The sequence below is a fragment of the Microtus ochrogaster genome, chromosome 2 (genome assembly GCF_000317375.1).
Source record: "Microtus ochrogaster isolate Prairie Vole_2 chromosome 2, MicOch1.0, whole genome shotgun sequence".
Classification (NCBI taxonomy): Eukaryota; Metazoa; Chordata; class Mammalia; order Rodentia; family Cricetidae; genus Microtus; species Microtus ochrogaster.
In genome coordinates, this window is record NC_022010.1 from 34,250,633 (window position 1) to 34,264,482 (window position 13,850).

At 42.5% G+C, this 13,850-nt stretch overlaps 1 protein-coding gene across 1 annotated transcript in view; it reads left to right on the plus strand.

The window, feature by feature from the left end:
• Window positions 1-13,850, plus strand: part of Lpp (LIM domain containing preferred translocation partner in lipoma) — a 600,182-nt gene that overhangs the window by 158,071 nt on the left and 428,261 nt on the right. The window contains exon 3 of the mRNA XM_026785266.1: window positions 5,085-5,149. The gene's annotated coding sequence lies outside the window, so the exon portion shown is untranslated. The remainder of the gene's footprint in view (window positions 1-5,084; window positions 5,150-13,850) is intronic.

The window sequence follows — 13,850 nt, forward strand, 5'->3', positions numbered from 1 at the left end:
TCCCGCAAGGCCTCCCCCCCCCGCCCCCTTTCCTACCCCCATTGTATGCACCCAGTGGCTTCCTTTCTTTTGTTCAATTAAGAGTCTCAAGATAGGTGCAGAGTAACTCACATGCAAGTTTTCCACTTTTATGGGCTCACTTTGGGACCCAATTATTATTACATTCATGCGTGTGTCTATTTCTAGGTAGGAGTAACATTAGTGTATTAGCATAATCTCGTGCCAGGAAGCCATGCAGAGTATTTTCCTGTCATTTCATTTATTTCCTCTAAAAGAGTTTACTGCTCAGGGTTTCCTAAGTGTTTCATGCACTGTTTCTGATAGATATTAGCACTGAATAATTATATATGGAGGATTTATATTTTGCTCTCTCTGCTGAGTAATTGTAGTGCGCTGCTCAGTTCACATAGACCATGTGGCCAGGCCTGTCCATGCCTAGTTATTTAACAGTTGTTTTGCTGTATCTGGAGAGATGATGCAGTGCTTGCTGCTCTTCCAGAGGACCTGGGTTGGATTTCCTGCACTCACATGGCTGCTCACAGCTATCTGTAGCTCCAGTTCCCCAGGGGATCTGATATCCTTGTTTGGACTGTGGGCTTCAGTCACACACATGGTGCACAGGCATATGTATATGCAAAACACCTATATGCTTTAAAAAAAATTTAGGTGTTCCTTTGTTGTTTGAGCCTCAGCGTTGCCTCCTGTCTCATGCAAAGATGGCTACTATTACTAATAACACCAATCCTAGCTCCCTCAGTTCCTCTGCTCTGACAATCTGCATGGAAACATACATTGAGCTGTTGACAGTTATCAATATCAATGGCAACTTCTGAGTAGCCAGATTATTATTGACTATTATATATTATATTTAATGTTACTTTATGTACATTGTTAAGTTGTATTATTTAAGGCAATCTCATCCTTACTCATTCCTCCCTAACTTATCTTTCAAATATTCCAAAATAACCACGCCTCTTCCTGCCTGCAGGCAGGCATGGTCCACTGTTGTTCCGAGAACACTAGTTGATTAAATTTCTTTTTAAAGATAGTCTTGGCCTTTTAACGTTCACATCTCTAGATGTGAAAATAACTTATATTTCTCCTCGGGTCTCCTAAAGTCTTCCATTTAATTTTTAGATTGTTCCATTGTAGACCTCTCCTAAATATTAAATTATGAAGTTGTGCATTACCTGTAGGCCAAAGCAATTTTACTTTAAAAAAATCTTGATTAATTTGAACATAATCAACTAGTATGTCAGATGATTTCACTGTTTCTGATCGATGCTGACAGGTGAGGAAATTAAAATCAGAGAGGGAAGCAATTAAATACTGACAAACATTACCTTAATGAGACAACCAGATCATTTATAAGCCGTGGAATATGTTGTATTCTTGATAAGTATGTTAGGATGGTGGCTGAGATAGTATAGTTAAAAATCACTTGGCTTTTGATGGTTCGAGTTGGGGGCCACCCATACTTGTCATCTAATGCCTTTGTCCTAATCTAACATTTTACTTGCTTCTGGGGACTGAATTCCAAATTTATATCATAACATCATTTACTTGAAATAACTCTTACTATAAGTAATCTTTTTTGCCACTTGAAATTTATGAAAGTACAAAAAATGTTGAAGAAATAACTTTTGGAATTTTCTAAATGGTTTCTAGGCAGCCGTAGTCTAGACATCTCCTCTGAGAAGAGAAACTCAAATATATATCTTTCCTTACAAACCTTAGCCATCAGACTGGGGAGCTCCGTAGGAGCCCAGGTGCTCAGTTCTCTCCTTGCAGAGTTCCTTGCTTGGCAATGATCCCGATTCAGAGACGGCTGGGATGATGTGCTTACGAGACGTCAGCAGAATTGTTTTTCTCACAAAGCTCTGTCTTATTGCTCATTTGCTAGATTAGACTTTGCTACTTAAACTTTTTGTTGTTGCTTGTTTTTTGCATTATTACATTATGGTTTGAATTTTTTATTGTTTGAAATGATAGATTTGAACCATAGTTCATGAAAAGCTCATTGAAATGATCTCTGTTGTGTACTGTGGTGTGTGTGTGTGTGTAGTATGTGTGCATGTGTGTGTGTACATATGTGTGCGTGTATGTGTGGTGTGTGTGCGTGTGTGGCTGTCCTTATTGTCAGCATCCTTTTTGTCTTTCTCTCCTGTTTTCCACCATAGATTCTACATTTCTGCTTGATTTTATCTTGAATAAAACAGAAAATTTTAATAATGCTTTTTTAATTTCAGTTAGGTTCTGAGTCTAACTTTACATAAATTCCAATTAATAGGTTGAGAATTTACAAGTTAATTTACAAGTTTGAATTTGAATATATAGGGTTTTTTTTTGGCATTTGTTGTTTTTATTTTTTTTTCTGACTGAAATTGCTTCTGGAGGTGAGAGCATTCTTGGGAGAGGAAAGATCATTTGAGAAGTGATTTATCTATTCCATTGGACCAGTAGGCCTAAAACCCACAGAAGTAACCAAGGATATCTGACATCACTGCAAAAGGTTGTCATGGGTTTTCCAGTTGTCCTGACCCCGTGTGAGTTATGGAGAGTTTCACTGCCTTCTGAAGCACCCGAGAGCTGTAGAGAACACATCACCGTCAAACCCTGCACACAGGCTGGTGACTGCATGGCTAGGAACCTTTCCACTGCTGTGAGGAGAGGTTTTGATGAAAGTCTGCATGAAAGCCACCGTTGTAGGTTCTTCTTTAGTGGCTTGTATTTCAACACTTTGGGTGAGGACAACGCATCTGTGCAACTTCACTGGGGCGGCCTGAGAAAGTGTTCATGGTCACCTAGAACTGCACACTGCTTTCCTTAGTCATGTGTCACCTTCTGCTGAGACCACAGATGGGAAGTTGTTGTTTCTGCCCTCTTACTTGGTGCTGAGGCACAATCCAAACTAAAGCGCATTTTTTATTTCTACACCAGACTGGCTTTCATGATGATCTGTACAATGTACTTCAGTTCAATTCATTCATGTTTCATTCACTCCTAGCCCCCTTTGCTCCATCAGTTTCCCACTTTCAAGCCAAGCCTGCCTCCCTCCCTCCCTCCCTCCCTCCCTCCCTCCCTTCCCCTTCCTTCTTCCCTTCCTTCCTCACTTTCTTCCTTTCTAAAATCTCTATTTTTCATTCTGTATATATGAGAATATAGGAGATATTTATTTTTCTGAATTTTGCATTCTCTGCTTAATTGCAATTTGAGTTTTACGTACTTGTTTTCCAGTTCCTGAAGTTAAATCATTCTCTCAAATCAGGAGGTTTCTCACCTTATATCAGAAGCAAATGCTTGGTATGAGGGTTCAAGGTTAAATTTTCATCTGCTCTGTGTTAGGTTTGTGACCTTTGAAGTTGTAAAATTGGAGCTATAAGGACTCATTGAGCATATAATGAAGATGATTTAGGATGTAATGGGCATGTTCTATGTTCTAGACTGCAAAATAAAATATGATGTTAAAGAATGGTTAATGGTTAGGAGGTGAGATTTTGACAGGACATCTTACCAGCCATGTTTCTGATCACATTTTGAGTGCTTTGTGAAAGGTGGACATTCAGCAAACCAATTTTCTAGCCGTCTATGTAAAATATCCAACGAGTTCTCTCTGCTCGCCTCAGGCAGTGCTATAGGCACAGAATTGGAAAGACTGCAAACTTGGAGCAGCTCTTCTACCTAAAGCTCCAGCTTTAGTTTTTGCAGTTTAATAAGGCACTTGAGTTTCTAATATCATTGTAATTTTTGTTGCCTTGTGTGTGCATGTATGCTCATGTACATTTGTGTGTGTCTGCTGAGGCCATTTAAGACTGACTTAGAGAGTGGACATTGCCAGGCTATGGTTGGTGCACGCCTTTGATCCCAGCACTCTGGAGGCAGAGGCAGGCAGATAATCTGTGAGTTTGAGGCCTGCCTGGTCTACAGAGTGAGTTCCAGGATAGCCAGAATTATTGAGAAGAGAAACCCTTTCTTGAAAAACAAACAAACAAACAAGTGACATAGATGCTCTTATAACATTTTAAAACAAGGGCAAGGACCACCAATCCCAGAAATAGCCATCTCAGAATGGCTCCAGCGGTGTGTTTTTGACTCATGAAAAGAAATATTAGCAATTTGTGCATGGTCACTGTGGATATGGAGGAAAATCTCCCTGCCCCACTAAAGGTTTAGCTGAGGACAGTTTTGACTAGGCAACACAGATAATCTTCATTTCCTTTCTTTCTTTCTTTCTTTCTTTCTTTCTTTCTTTCTTTCTTTCTTTCTTTCTTTCTTCCTTCCTTCCTTCCTTCCTTCCTTCCTTCCTTTCTTTTTTTCTTTCTTTTTTCTCGAGACAGGATTTCTCTGTAGCTTTTGGAGTCTGTCCTGGAACTAGCTCTTGTAGGCCAGACTGGCCTCGAACTCATAGAAATCCACCTGCCTCTGCCTCCCAAGTGCTGGGATTAAAGGCATACGCCACCACTGCCCAGCCCCAATAATCTTTATTTTCATAAGAGGAAGTTGATGGAGACCTTTAGTATCTTGCCCCAGGCCACTGGCGAGAGTAAGACAGTTGCCAGGCTCTGAATGCCATGCGCTGTTCCTGTTCAGCAGGTCAGACTGCTTATTTGACTTTAGCATCCTCATCTCCCGTGACTTAAAGATCCAGTGAGTGAGTCGTTTGTATTCCTTATTGTAGTGACATAGGAGAAACTGAGGCAGAAAGAGTAGATCACTAAGCCAGTGGAGAAGCTTCATCTTCTGAATTCATGTTCTGCCATTTGTTGTACTGTACTATATATTCTTGGACAAGTCATCATTTCTGAGCTAAAGGCCGTTTTTAGTGTTGTTTGTGAAATTCTACATAAGATTTACCAGTTCGCTTGTCTTTCTCTGCCTCTCTATGAAGTCCTACCTCCCTCACTTATGAATGGGATAATCTCTTTCCGTTTATTTATCAGGCTCACATGGGTTAAATGAAATTATGAATGCAGAAATGTTTTCAAAACAAACTGCTGCATAGCTATAAGGTTGTTATTATGGATGGGTTAAAGTACGCTGGAGTCCAGTGTCCACAAGTAACTTCTGCCTGTTTGAATTTACAGAGACTAACACATCGTCTGGGTGAGCCTTGCCCATTGTCCATTCCAAAAGCCAGAAGTTGCTGGAGGTAAGAGAGGATTGGAGTCTTCACAATTACATAATGCTAATAGGCACCCAAACCTATGATGCTCAAGGTTGATTCCCAATGGAAGACACAGAAAAGTACTTTATGTTCATGATAATCAGGAAAAATATATGAGATGGTAACCTGCCTTCCCTTTATATCTTCTTGATTTAATTTTTCCTTTCAATTTCTGCTCTTTGAACACCTAACAGGGAAGCATCTGGACAATATGGAAAATTGACATGTAATCAACATCGGAGAATCCACAGTGGTGCTATACATTAGGGTAGTCTTTTCCATGGTTTTAACATGCCATTGGCTAATGTATAGCAGGCTGGCTTTCAACCTTGTCTGCTCAGCTTTCCTTCTTTGAGTGTAATTTTTACTCTAGGATACCGTCAGAATTGTTTGGCTCTGGACTAAAGAATGCTTCTAGGGGTTAATCATTTTGTCTGATCTGACTGATACCCGTCTACTCCCACACCAAGGACTTGAAAGTTGCAGTGAAGTAAGAACACAGAGAGTGAGTTAGTCTTTTGCAGTGTCTTGCCCCTCTGTTGATGGACCATTGCTAAGGCCAGAGAGGTCATTGGAGAGAACCTCATCATGTATTATTGAGAAAATGGAGGTTGTTAGAAGAGAAAAGGAACACCTGTCATTCAGCTCTTCTAATTTTCTGTATAGCCAGCCTGCTGGTCTTTACCCTTCCCAGTGAAGCCTCTGTGTGCTGTATGATCCTCTTTACCAGGAGGTGAAGTCGTCAATAGGATGTTCGTGACCCGAGGTCTTGGAGTAGAAAGCGGTTCTAGATTTGGAGTCATCATATTGCTATAAACGTTTGTTCCACAGAACACTTTGTTAATAACTTTGCTGTACTATTTCCGTGATGATGAATTGCAAACATGACTTCACACAGTTCTTTTTTAAAAAACCTGAAATTGGTTGGTATTTCCTCATAAGCACAGGAACTACTCATTTAGAATCAAGTGGGAATTATGGTTTTAGGCTAATATGATTTTCAAAGCTAATATTTATCAGATATACTAAATATGCAACAAGTGGGTGACACGAATTGGGAAACTTCTTGAATTCACTAGTTGTGAGTATAGGTGAATTTTTTCTTAGCTCTACAAAAGAAAATGTTATTAAGAGACATGTATGCCAAAAAAGATGCAAGAAAGTTTCTTTCAGTCATACTATGACATACAAAATCTCTGCATAAAGCCTTGTGTCTACCATATCGTTGTCATGGACAAATATATCAAAAGAGAACTTCCTGAAGACATCTCTTATTCCAGCTTTTGATAGACCCCATGACATGTACATTCAAGTTGGAAAGGAAGAAAGGTAACCTTCCTCTATTCTCTGATGTTAGTATGGGGTCTAACTTTCGGGGGATCTAGCCAACTCACCCACGGTCAACACCCTAAAGAAGAGGGAGTATCCCCGTCTGTCCTCTGACTTATACTGGGTGAATCATTAGACTGATTAGGACAGGTCAGAATGCCTAATGCAAAGGGGGTTTAAAAAGTGAATCTACCTAAATTTTCTACTTCAGAAATCTGCTCGAGAGAGCTGTTTGTTTAGGGACTGCAGTTGTCACATGCTTATTCCCTTAGTTTCCCTTATTTAATGGTGATAGGATAATCCGGGAAGGTTATTTAGTTAGCTGCATCCCCTCTCCCCAATGATATGCAACTCAGGATTAAAAAGATATTTTAATTCAACCTTGAAAAGTTATAAAAATTGCTGTTTAAAATGGGAAAGTTTTCTACCTACCTACCTACCTACCTACCTACCTACCTACCTACCTACCTACCTACCTACCCTGCTACCAGTCTACCATCTATCTACATTTATCTGTCTGTCTGTTTCTCTCTCTCTCTCCCTCTCCCCACCTACCTACCTACCTGCCTCCTTACACATCTGTTTGTAACCCATCCATGTGCATCTGTCAGTCATCTATATATCCTGCAATGTAGTCCCTATCTTTTGGATTTATAGGTTCATGGGGAACTAAGAGATAGAATTATCTCAACCTTTGGAAGATGGAGAACTAAATATTCTGGGAGCATGATGCACACGTGTAAAACAGTCTTGTAAAAATGGGTATTAGTGGGAATAATAAAGGATAGCCATTTAAATCCGTAATTAGACTTGACAGTATATATGTCAGCAGATATCAATGAGTGTAATCATTGTTTTTCCTCTCCTTTTGATGTTGATCCACCAACTGTGGTGTGCTCCTTGTCCCGTTTCCAAACCAAATCTATTTAAAGCCTCACTTCATGGCATTTGAAATTGTACACCCTGTTTACTCTTAAAGAACATAAGGTATCATTTCCAAATCGTTGGTCTCTGTTCTAGAACAAGAGCTGACTTCTGGCCTCCTGCAGACCATTGGCTGTCTCCATTTTCTGCATGGTGACTCATTAGAGGAATAATACCAAATTAATCCCCATGAACTTGTTTATATCACCTATATGCAATGTTAAATTTTCAGTTTGGGAAATTGTCTTAGTCTGCCTTGAATCCTCAAAGAATGCCAGACAACTTGAAGGCTTTATAGATACTCTGAAGGCTGTATCTACATGAGTTCTAGGATAGACAAATGATATTTCTGTATGTGAGAAGCTGGATTTTTCCATTTGGTTGTTTCATGCTTCATGTTTCTTGTGTTTTTAATCATAGATCCTGTGTTATTTTTCTCTGCCAGCCTTCCTTACCACGACTCTGGACATTCATACACATATACCTGGAACTAGCTCTGTAGACCAGGCTGGCCTCAAACTCATGGAGATCCGCCTGCCTCTGCCCTCCCAAGTGATGGGATTAAAGGCATGTACCACCACCGCCTGGCAACACACACACACCACACACAGAGACCTGTTACGTGATGTTTTAACTTCGAAATTCTTATTTTTCTTGTTCCATTTGTTAATTTATTCTTTCAGCAAGTGTACTTTTAACTCGGGAATTTGCTAAGTGCTTATAATTTTAATACAGTAAATTATTTACTTTCAAAATATTTTTTTCATATGATGAACTCCAGCTGCACCCCCCCCCCCCCAAAGAACTTTATCTTAGAAAGTGGAAATTCCTGTTCAAAGCAGTGTGGCTAGTGAATAGCCAGGTTTGGATTTAAGTCCAGAACAACCACAAAACACAAGTCTTTCTGGAGATGGCGTTGAGTATGAGCAGGAATCCCGGGAGATCATGGTGAATGGGTCTTGTCCGAAAGCAGGGCTGACATTCTGGGATTTTTGACGAGGAGCAAGCTCACACCTTCTGAGTCACTTATGTGATAACTCACTAGTTACATATCTCAACCTTCGGTCAGAATAATGAACATCAGAGAATTATAACTAACTAATCGGTTTCCCTTGGTTTTGGAACCTCTGGTATGGCGGTATTTGTAAGAGAAGGGAGAGCAAAAGCAGCTAAGGTCCCAGCATCCTGAGTAGAGTCTGAGTTACTGACAGGTGTGGGACTTGGGTGCTTAGGGAAGTACTGATTCTTTCTTCTTTGTTGTCCCAGGCATGGGGCTTCTTATAGAGACAGATTTCTGTCCGTACGTATCTCCACGTAATTCCAGATGTGAACAGCTGGAATTTGGTTTCTGCCAAGTTGTAATGACTGCCACATGGATGAACCCCATACTTAGTGCTGGTGACCCACTGTGAGCATATGGGGGAGCCAGAGAGTGAAAGCCTATGCCAAAAGCAGAGGAGGCCTCAGCGGTTGCCGGGGCAACACCCTGACCTTACAGGTGGGGAAGTGGAGGCAGATAGAGCAGAGGCAACAAAGCCAGGTTCAGGCAGCAGGTTAGTAGCTCCTTGAGAAGAATGGAAAAGAAACAGATTCAACAGCAACTGTGTACGAGGATGCCTTCTGTATTTCCTGTTTTCCGCTGGCACAACCTCACTGAGAGGCCGGTGTACCAGCTCTGTTACCTCCACGGCCCTCGCGGGGTACTTGATTCCATCTGGTACCCTCAGCTTTGTTGTCTCTAAAATGGAAATCATACCCTCATTACCAGTCCTGTAAACCAGTCCCTCTCAACCTCCCTAACACTGTGGCCCTTTAGGTCCTCAGCCATAAAGCATTTTCGTTGCTACTTAATAACTGTAATTTTTCTACTGCTAGGAATTGTAATAGAAATATCTGATGGGTAGGATATCTGATAGTGACCCTTGTGAAAGGGTTGTTTGACCCCCCCCCAAAGGGGTGGCAACCCACAGCGTGAGAACCACTGATTTAAGTCCTTAGTAATCCTCATAGCGTCATGAGATAGACACGGTTTCCTCGTTGTTACTTGCTCTGTTTCCTCACAGTGTGTCTTAGGTCCTGGCCCATCAGAGACCAGCAATACCCATGCTACCTGGGAGTCTCCTAGAAAGGCAGAGAGATCCCAGACCTTACCCTCCACATCTTGAATCGGTCTGCATTGTTACAGAATCCCCAGGTCTTTCCCGTGTTTATTAGCACATGAGGGACATTCTTAGAGGCCACAGCCTGCTTGCAAGCCCTGGCTCTCTGCCAGCATTCTTGGGGCATGTGGTACCCAGGCCTCCGGAGAGAGGGTGGGAACACCATGAGGTTACTCTTTGGGAATAGGGGAGGACTGGGCTGAAGGGATCCAGACGGGTTTATCTTTTCAACACCCTTCATTTCCTCAGAAGTACCGTTCACAGAAGCCAAACTGGAGTGGATTTCAGAGTCTTTCTGATCCCCCAATCCATGTTCTTTTTATTAAATTGTAATGTCTCAGTCAAGAGGAATGCAGAGCGATGTGTACGATAAGGCTTCGCTCTCTGTAACGTGACTGTGCCACACTGGTGTTCTGCTCTATCACTCAGTTCCTACGGGGGAAGAATTAAAAAAAAAAAAGAAGAAGAAGAAGAAAAAGCAAAAAGCAAAAAGCTTGCACTGAAAGCCAGGATCCTGCAGCTTAATCAGTTATTTTCGTTTTTTAATGAGGGTGATTATTGTGAAATAAGTAATTATTAATTACTCAAAACTAATGAAATATTTTAGTTTCCTTGCTATAAAAGCATATGGAAGCTAAGAGAAAGCATATGGGTGTTTTTTTGTGGAGCATATTGGTGGATGGACAAATTACGGTTGTGCCAATATGCCGTAGCTGTCTGGCTGGGGCCATGCCTATGCTATGTGTGCTGGCATCTGAGTCCTCGTCTGCCGAAGGGCTTCTAAAGCCTCCCGTCTGATTTGTGCCTTGGGTTGCTTTGGGAGTTACAGAGTTCTGTGTCGTAGATCCTGCCCATTCAGACAGTCTTGGTTGAGTGTGGATTCTGTGCAAAACCTTTATGGCAAGTGACTGCAATGGGGCTCCCTTGGCAGATGTCTCCAATCCAGCACACTAGATGGAGTGAACGTGCCCAGCTAAGGCTGAGACATTGAGAGTTTGTCTACCCAACACTGTAGTACACGGGGCAAACAGTACTTTTTGCTGAGCTGGGACCTTCCCATTCCACAAGGGACACTGTGTGAGTCCCATGAGCAGACTCTGTCTCCACATTGTGATGTACTTGCTTCTGAAGAGGCACAGTACCAGTGGTGTCCCATTGTTCATGTGCATTGCTGCCTAGCCAAGCTGCAGTCTGTGTCTACAGATCTTTTGCTCCATCCATGGCATGTTAAGACACTCGGTAGGTTGGAAGGTGATTGGAAATAGTGTGTTTGAATATATACGTGAAGGCTTGTAAGGTTCTCAGGCAGCATGGTGCGTTTGAGATAGTACCTGGCTGAGTGACCAAAAAAAAAAAAACAAACCATTTTATAGCCAAGCCAAGTCCCTGAGCATTTATGGGTCACCTATATAAAATAACTTACTCTACGGATGGAGCCAGGAAGCATGTGGAGTTGAGTTTGATCTAGGTAAGGCCAGTCAGGATTCAGGGCAGTGTGCAAGCCCATTGATAGCTTGTGAAGTGATATGTAATCCCAGCGATACCTTGTGGGGTGAGGGGATTTGAAGAAACTATTTTTTTCTTAGAAGTTTCTTAGATGCCCAGAGATTAGAGCTAACTTTCAAGATAATTAATTGGATCTTGATAGAGCAATAAAAGGAGCTGGAGATTCAGCCTCTGACATACAAGGAAAGGTTGGCTTGAGGCAGATGAACATTAGGAATGGCAGAGAGACTGATAGAGATCACAGAAATACGTCCTTGAAAAGAGCCTCTTTTTTGTGATGATTTTTGAGTCTTTTAAGTCTTCAGCCTTCAACAAGATAATTTTCAGACACCTTGAACACCATCTGGAATTCTACAAGATTTCTTTTCTTTGTTTATTTTGGCTTTTTGAGATAGGGTTTCTCTGTGTAACAGTCCCGACTGTCCCTGAATTCATTTTGTATACCAGGTTGGCCTTGAACTAACAGAGATCTGCCTGGCTCTGCCTCTAAGATTTCTTTTTTCTCTAGCCCAATAAGCCCCGTAGCTAAACCTACCGTGCTCATATGGCAATGGGGCAAGCCCGCAGCCCACATGGACTTCTTCATTGCTCCCTCTCTTTCTGCCTTACCCTTCAACGGTGGCTGGGAGGGTGTTCATTAGTCTAGGTCACAGTGTAGCAAATGTAGTCTGTTAAAGGGACTCAAGATGGGACACTACTAAACTCACCAGTCTCTGAGACTGATAGCCTCTCTGCTGCAGGGGACTAGCTCTTATGAACACCCCCCCTGACCTCCATTTGTGTGTATCTAGTGCTATCTAAAGGACTTTTCCTCTGTCTAGGGAAGACATTTATGTCTACCGCTTAGCTTTGGAATCTGCCTTACTATTTAACTTTGTTATACTTTTAGTTTTCCTTTGGGGTAGAGTCTGTTACACAGGCTGGTCTTGAAGTCCCAGGCTCAAGTGACTTTCTTGCCTCAGCTTCCCAAGTAGCTGGGATTAAAGACACATGCCATTACATCTGGTTCCGTTTTCTTTTATACCTACATTTTATTTTGTTTTGCCTTGCCTTCATTGCCTCCCCTCTTCCTGAGTTTCACTAGACAGAGTTTTCAAGGAAGCAACTCACAGAGTTATATTCTTCAATAGTGTTTCCCTCTGCTATTGCCTGTATCTGAGCTGGGTATATGAGGCTTACATGCTTATCTAGTCTTAGAAGCCTGAGAGAACTTAAAATAATCTGTGTATTGCAGCCCACCCCCCCTCGCCACCCGCTTTATCTGTCTGGTTCCCGGCAGACCAGAAGTTCAGCCCCAATGTTACCAAGCCTGAGAGATCTGGCTGGTTTTGTGTACTACACAAGGCCTTGGCTGTCTCCTTTATTTCTTTGAGAGACTATGAGGAATAATGTGGTACAGGTAGCGTTAATGCTGGACCTTACAGATGGATACAAGACTGTATCATACACCACTGGGTGTCTGCTGTGTGCCGGGTTCTGTGCTGGCTGCTGTTACCGAAACTTAGAGTTCCCTTTCCTCCACAAGGGAGGGAGATAGGTTGCTTAGCAATAGGGCAGTTAGCAAAAGCTCTCACTGTACACACTGAAAAGTAATACATGGTGCCTAGGGGCTTACTTGTACCAAACGGGTGCTGGGCTCCGTGGAGTGCCTGCGAGCCTGCTAGAAGGGGTGAGGATTATGGAGGTGAGTGAAAATTGTCAGCAGGTGTGACTCGTGAGGAGGGAGGAGGACACAGCTGCCCAGATTCTTGCCCATGTGCGTCTTTGAATCTTTGAAGAGGTAGGGCATGGTGTTTGACTGAGAAGCTCCTAGTGTGCTTTCGTATGCCCTTACATCATGTTCTTCTTTCCTTCCTGGCTTTTGGTTCCGTTCAGAATCTTTTCTCTTTAATACTCACTTCCCTTCTGTTTCTTTTACTTCTCCCACCCAAGTAGCCCAAAGTCCTGAAGGCCCAATCCTGTTTCGGACTGTGGACGTGTAGGCAGAGAAGACAAGTCGCCAATCTGTGAAGCCCACAGTAAAAATAGCTCATGATCTATGGGATTCAGAATTAAGCGAGATGATATTAACGAGGCTTGAGTGCTGCTTGGAAATGTGGCAGCTGCGCACGCATATTGGCTGTGTTTCTCCCTACCTCTGGCAGCTCGCTCGCGGTGTTACCATGACACCCCTTGGGCTCTGTTTAGATCAGCTATTTTCTGAAGGAGCCCCTAACCTTCCAAACAACTTGAAATTGTCGCCGTGGTCATATCTGAGCTTCTTCATCATCCGTTTGACTGCTGAGCCCTCTTGTCACTTGGAAACTGTGGGGCCCAGACATTGAATGTGTAGGAGTTAGAAGAGCTGGTAAATATGGTCCAGCGCTGTTCGTCAGTAGGGATTGCGACCGCTGAGTGTCAGTGGCTGGGGGTCTGATTCCCAGCCAGGTGATGCTTCTCTTGTCATACCAAGCCCTGTCTCGACAGCTATGAATGAAGCAGGGTGCAGATGTCACTGTTCCTCAATGTGGCCAGAGAAGGTACAAAAACGGGACAGTAGCTCAGCACAGAGACAGAAAATGCGTCACGGTATTAGAGCTTAGATGTCTTCCACCAAATATGAGTTGGTAACCTAATTCTGGTGCAGCAGGATGGCTGCTAGGCTCTTATAGCAGGTGATTAGATTAGAAAGGCTCTGCCACCATGAATGCTGCGGTCACAGGAGTGGCATAGTTGTCGCAAAGTGGGGTTATGATAACATGAGCTTTCCCGTCTTGCTTGTGGCCTTC